Source organism: Sus scrofa, chromosome 6 (genome assembly GCF_054392235.1).
Source record: "Sus scrofa isolate SSC_HxYL_T2T_F1_AM1 chromosome 6, Sscrofa_HxYL_maternal_Yorkshire_Landrace_v2.0, whole genome shotgun sequence".
Taxonomy (NCBI): Eukaryota; Metazoa; Chordata; class Mammalia; order Artiodactyla; family Suidae; genus Sus; species Sus scrofa.
The window spans coordinates 111,818,731-111,824,900 of NC_139388.1; positions in this window are offsets into that span (position 1 = coordinate 111,818,731).

Genomic DNA, 6,170 nt, shown 5'->3' on the forward strand with positions numbered 1-6,170 from the left:
TTTTAATTTTTAAAAATTGTGGTAGATATATGTAACATAAAATTGACCATTTAGCCTTTATTTTTTTTGCTTTTTAGGGCCACACCCATGGCATGTGAAAGTTCCCAGGCTAGGGGTCGAATCGGAGCTATAGCTGCCAACCTACACCACAGCCACAGCAACATAGGATCCAACCCACATCAGTGACCTACACCACAGCTCACGACAATGCCAGTTCCTTAACCCTCTGAGCAAGGCCAGGGCTTGTGAACCCACAATGTCATGATTCCTCGTCAGATTCGTTTCCACTGCGCCACAACGGGAACTCCCCATTTAGCCATTTTTGAGCTTTTGGATCCATGACACGAAGTGCATTCACAGTGTAGTGTAGAACACGTTCCTATAAGTGGGGAGTAGACCAGGGGAGGGGTGGGCATCAGAGGGAGGGTCTCAGCCCCCGGTCCAGCTGCTTCTCCCGGTACTGCACAGCACAGGTGCCAGCGGAGTGACCAGACCACCTGCAGGAGAGCCAGGTGACCATTGTCCTGTGAGCAACTGAGAGGGTGAGACTCATGTTTAAGTCATGTCATCCTTCCACTTTGTTTTTATTCATTTCACCGACTTTGGCTCAATCACTTTTTTAACCTGGAGAGTGAAGTCTTGGGTTCAGATCCACTTTGTGGATACATTTGTTTAAAATTTTGGCAAATCAGTAGCAGAGAGAATCATTGAGAAGATCTGTGTTCCACCATCAGTGGTGTGTGACTCCCGTCCTAGGGGCATCTGGATTAAGCGTGAGGTGGAATTCAGTGATTTTTATCACATTCCTTGAGACAGACAAGGCCGGAAATTTAGAAGGTCAGTTTCTGAAAGTCATAAGCTTGTGGGAACAAATAGACTTTGCTGAAAATGGGAAGTCTATGCCCCTGTCTCTCTGAGATTATTACTATTTTTTTTTTTTTTTTTTTTAATGGCTGCATCTGCAGCACATGGAAGTTCCCAGGCAAGGGGTGAGATCCAAGCTGCAGTTGCAACCTACACTGCAGCTGCAGCAACACCAGATCCTTTAACCCGCTGTGCTGGCCTGGGGATTGAACCAGGGCCCTGGCGCTGCAGAGACTCCTCTGATCCTATTGCACCACAGTGGGAACTCCTCTCTGAGATTATTTATTCAAGTTGCTGGTGGCACCATTGTTCCAAAGCTGATGAGCACAAAATAACTGGAAAAGCAACTGATCTGAAGCTTAGCACATGTATCTACAGATTCAGTCTCAGAGTGATGGTTTGAAATTCATTTATTCTTCCATATATTTCTTCAACAAACATGTATCGAGTATGTGTTAGAAATGGTAGTGGTCACTGGAATTCTGTTTAAAAGACCTCATCTTAGGGTTTCTATAGTGGCTTAGCAGAAACCAATCTGATTAGCATCCATGAGGATGCAGGTTCGATCCCTGGCCTCATTCAGTAGGTTGAGGATCCAGTGTTGCTATGAGCTGTGGTGTCAGTCACAGATGTGGCTCAGATCCTGAGTTGCTGTGGTTGTGGTGTAGGCTGGTAGCTACAGCTGCCATTCCACCCTAGCCTGGGAACTTCTATATGCTGCAGATATGGCCCTAAAAAGACAAACAAAACAAAACAAAACAAAACAAAAACAACCTCATCTTTCTCCAGAGAATGTTTATTTTAAGAAGTTTCTAAAGTGTAACTTTTTAAGCAAATGCCTTTTATTCCCAGTGCTAAATTTGTTATTTAACTCTACTGAGCTACAATCCCACTCCAGAGAAAACCATGACTGTAAAATATACATGCACTCCAATGTTCATTGCAGCACTGTATACAATAGCCAACACATGGAAACAACCTAAATGTCCATTGACTGAGGAGTGGATAAAGAAGATGTGATACATATACACAATGGAATATTACTCAATCATTAAAAGGAAAGATAATAGCATTTGCAAGAATGCAATGGATGGACTTAGCAATTATCATGCTAAGTGAAGTTAGTCAGACAGTGAGACACCAATGATATATGCTATTACTTACATGTAGAATCTAAAAAAGGGACACAATGAACTTCTTTGCAGAACAGATACTGACTCACAGACTTTAAACAACTTTTGGTTTCCAAAGCAGACATGTTAGGGGCTAGGGCTGGGGGTTTGGGATGGAAATGCTATAAAATTGGATTGTGATGATAATTGTACAACTCTAAATGTAAAAAAATTCATTGAGCTAAAAAAAAAAACCTCTAATGGGCCTATTTAGCTTTCAGGTGTCAAACAGACATAAGCTTTTTGTTTTAGGTGAGAAATCTTTTGGTTGGCAGACTATTAAACATCAAAGGGCATCAGCTGTCTCCAAGGTGGCTGGCCCAGCAGTTACTTAAAGCTCTCAAAGTGAACTACTAGCCAACCAAAGGGTCCAGGTGGGCCCACCTGGATGCAACCCCCTAAGGGCTGGATATTTTAATTTAATTTTCCCCAGCTTTATTAAGATATAATTGACATATAACCTTGTGTAAGTTTAAGGTATACAACATACTGATTTTATATATATGTATACTGCAAAATGATTTCCACAATAAGGTTGGTTTACAGATCCATCACCTTACACAGTTATAGGTTTTTTTTTTTTTTATGTTGAGAACTTTAAAAATTATCTCTTAGCAACGTTCAAGTATACAACATAGTATTGTTAACTTTAGTCACCATGCTGTCCATTACATTTCAGTCCATCTTATAACTGAAAGTTTGTACCCTTTGACCACCTTCCTCCGTTTACTCCTTATCTATCCCTCACCCCCTGGTAACCACCAATATGTTCCTTGTTTCTATGAGTGTGATTTTTTTTAGATTCCACATATAAATGAGATCATACAGTATGTGTCTTTATCTGCCTTACTTATTTCACTTAGCCCAGTACCCTCAAGCTTCATTTGCGTAGCTGAAAATGGCAAAATCTTTCCCTTTTTATGGCTGAATAATATTCCACCACCTATGTATGTATATACATACATACATAAATACAATTTTCGTTATTGTAGATAATGCTGCAATGAACATAAGAGTGCAGATACCTTTTTGAGATGGTGATTTCATTTTCTTTGGATAAGTACTCAGAAGTGGAAATATTGCTGGATCTTATGGTAGTTCTATTTTTAATTTTTTAGGAACCTCTATACTGTCTTCCCCAGCGGCTGTACCAATTTATATTCCTACCAACAGTGTACAAGGGTTTCCTTTTCTCCACATCCTCATCAACATTTGTTATCTCTTTTCTATTTGACATAAAGATTTTCTTTCTTTTTATGGCTGCACATGTGGCATATGGAAATTCCCAGGCTAGGGGTCAAATTGGAGCTGCATCTGCCACCTAGGCCAAGCTTATAGCCATGCTGGCTCTTTAACCCACTGAGTCACAATGGGAACTCGTTGATATAAAGATTTTGATTTAGTCATCCATCCATCCATCCATCCCCCCAGAAAGCACTGAACATGCTCAGAGGCACAGGAAATTTTCAGGAGCAGTTCCTGTTGAGTCTGACTCTGGGACCGCAGGTGTTCTGTGGAGCAGAGTTTTGGAGGCACTAAAAAGCAAAGTGTGCAATACTCTTGCCTTTCCTTTAGTGCCACTCGTATAAAACCTAATCTGACAAGGCTTTATATCTCCTGGATAGTTTGCAAAGAGTAAGATTGTGGAAAGCAGTGGCTAAAATTTGCTATATCCACGAAAGGTTGTGAAATCTCTTCTTTGCCCAGTGATCTGAGGAGCTGAACTTGTATTTGGGATGAAGAGAATAGACGCGGTATCTGAGCGTTCCAGGCCTCCCCTCCTGCATTTTCTAGGTAAACAAAAACTGCCACCTTTCTTTCATGCAGAGCCACCTGGCCTGTGGCCTCACACCTGGGCTGTTTCATCTCAAAGTATCTGATTGACCTGCCTTTCCACTCTGCCTCCTACTCCTAATTGGAATCCTGGGAGCTGTGAATGTACGTGTTTGGGGAGAAGGCAGGAACAGTACCACCACCTGGAGGTGGGCAGGCACACCCCTGTGCTGCTTATGTTGGTGTGAAGGTGTAGAGGTCCTGCTTGGAAACTCATGTCTTGGGGTGGGTCTAACCTGCTGGCGATGCTTGGGGAAATCCATCCCCAGTTTCTACCCGCTCCTTGAGGACACCTCTCGTATCCCCCCTGAATGGGGTGGTGGGCTTGTGGGGGTGGGAGTGACGAGGAAGGATATCTCCCTTTACGTACTTAAGGGTCAAAGAGTCACGAACGTTTCCTTGGCTGGAGAACACTGCTTCCTGGCACGCTGCTTGCCTTGCTATTAGGTTTCTCAGCAGGAAGACAGCTTCTCCTTCCCTCCCACGAACATTCCAAGGTGTAGAGATGGTCAGACTACTGAGCTATGTAATAGAAAATAAGCCGAGCACGGCTGCAAGCCCTTCCTACCTATCTAGAGGCTGTAGAAGAGTGAACCGCCGAACAAAATAGCCCTTTCCCTAAATTTGTAAAAATTGCCTTAAAAATACAAATGACTTCACCGACTCGTGTGATAACATGCTGAGTGTCACGTTTAAAGAGCTACTTGGGGAGTTCCTATCGTGGCTCAGTGCTCACGAACCCAGCTAGGATCCATGAGGATGTGGGTTCAATCTCTGACCTTGCTCAGTGGGTTAAGGATCCAGTGTTCTGCAAACTGTGATGTAGGTCGAAGATGTGGCTGGGATCCTGTGTGGCTGTGGCTGTGGTGTAAGCTGGCAGCTGCAGCTCTGATTCGAGAAGACAGTCCTTTAAAAAAAAAAAAAAAAAAAGCCACTTGGATGCCAAGGGTTTAGTTTCATGGACGCATGTGTCAGTATCATCACTATCAAAAGAAGATAATATGGCATAGGCTGGCAGCTGACAGTTCTGATTCGACCAGTAGCCTGGGAAATTTCATATGCCACAGGTATGGCCCTTAAAAGCAAACAAAACAAAACAAAACAACAAAACAAAAAAAAAAAAGAAGATAATATATGTGAAGGTGTGAAAGTGTTTTGTAAAGAGTAAATGAAGTATGTACAGGAAAAGATTCTTGTTCTGGCCCTGTTACTAACACTGCCTGTTAAAGCTCTGCTCTTTGTGGGGTGTCATGTCAGGGCTTTCCTGAGGCTGGCGTTTGACACTTAAACCATGTGGATACCCACCCAATTGAGCTCTGGAAGCTCCTCAGGTCAAAGTGTCTCTCCTTGTCATGTTACCTCAAATTCCCATCATTTGTCCTGCTTGTATGTCAGCTGCTTGGGACAGTAGAGTAAGATATGCTCATTTTCATGTAGCTCATTTGAAAATTTAGCAGAGAGCCGAATTTTAAGGTCAAAGGGACAAAGGACAGATTTATTTTGACCTGGGGAAGTTGGGAGGGGAAGCAGATGACCCAGAGGTGTTCCATGGCACTCAAAGTCTGAGAAATAGCAAGCCCAGAACAAAGGAGAAGGAACAACAAAAATTCCATTTGCTATTATGGTTTTTCCCTGTTTTGTTTTTTTGTTTTGTTGTTGTTGTTGTTTTAGTGCATTTGACAAGATCCTTGCCATTTAGTGGCTCAATGGGAGAGTAGGTATAGAGAAACATACATGGACACATACCTATGGTAAATAAGGTCTTTCCATTACTGGAAGTGCAGTTGCTGGGGTGATGAGTGGTGGGGATCCCATTCAGATAGGATGCCTGAAAATGCCCTTGACTCCCAGGGAATCAGCAGGAAACAGCCGCTGCCTTCAGGAGCCCTAACAGCTTGCAAGAAGTTCTAGATGAGAGATGGAGGATTCCAGACATAAGATGAATGTCAAGAGAAGACTTGGAGATTAGAAGTTTGCAGGTTGACCCCTGAAATATGCAGGAAATCATACCATAAATCACCAAGACACTGTCTAGGTATGTTGTAAGAAATCCTAATACATATGTCTTTCCCTAAACTCAGCACCAGGTGCTTTAGTGCACACAGTGTTACCGAAGGTTTCCAGAAGGTGTGTGGCTTCTAAGCAGACTTTCCATGCAAGTGAAAATGTATTTGTTGGAGTTCCCATTGTGTCTCAGCGGGTTAAGAACCCAATTAGTATCCATGAGGATGTGGGTTTGATCCCTGGCCTCTCTCAGTGGGTTAAGGATCCGTTGTTGCTGCAAGCTACAGTGTAGGTTGC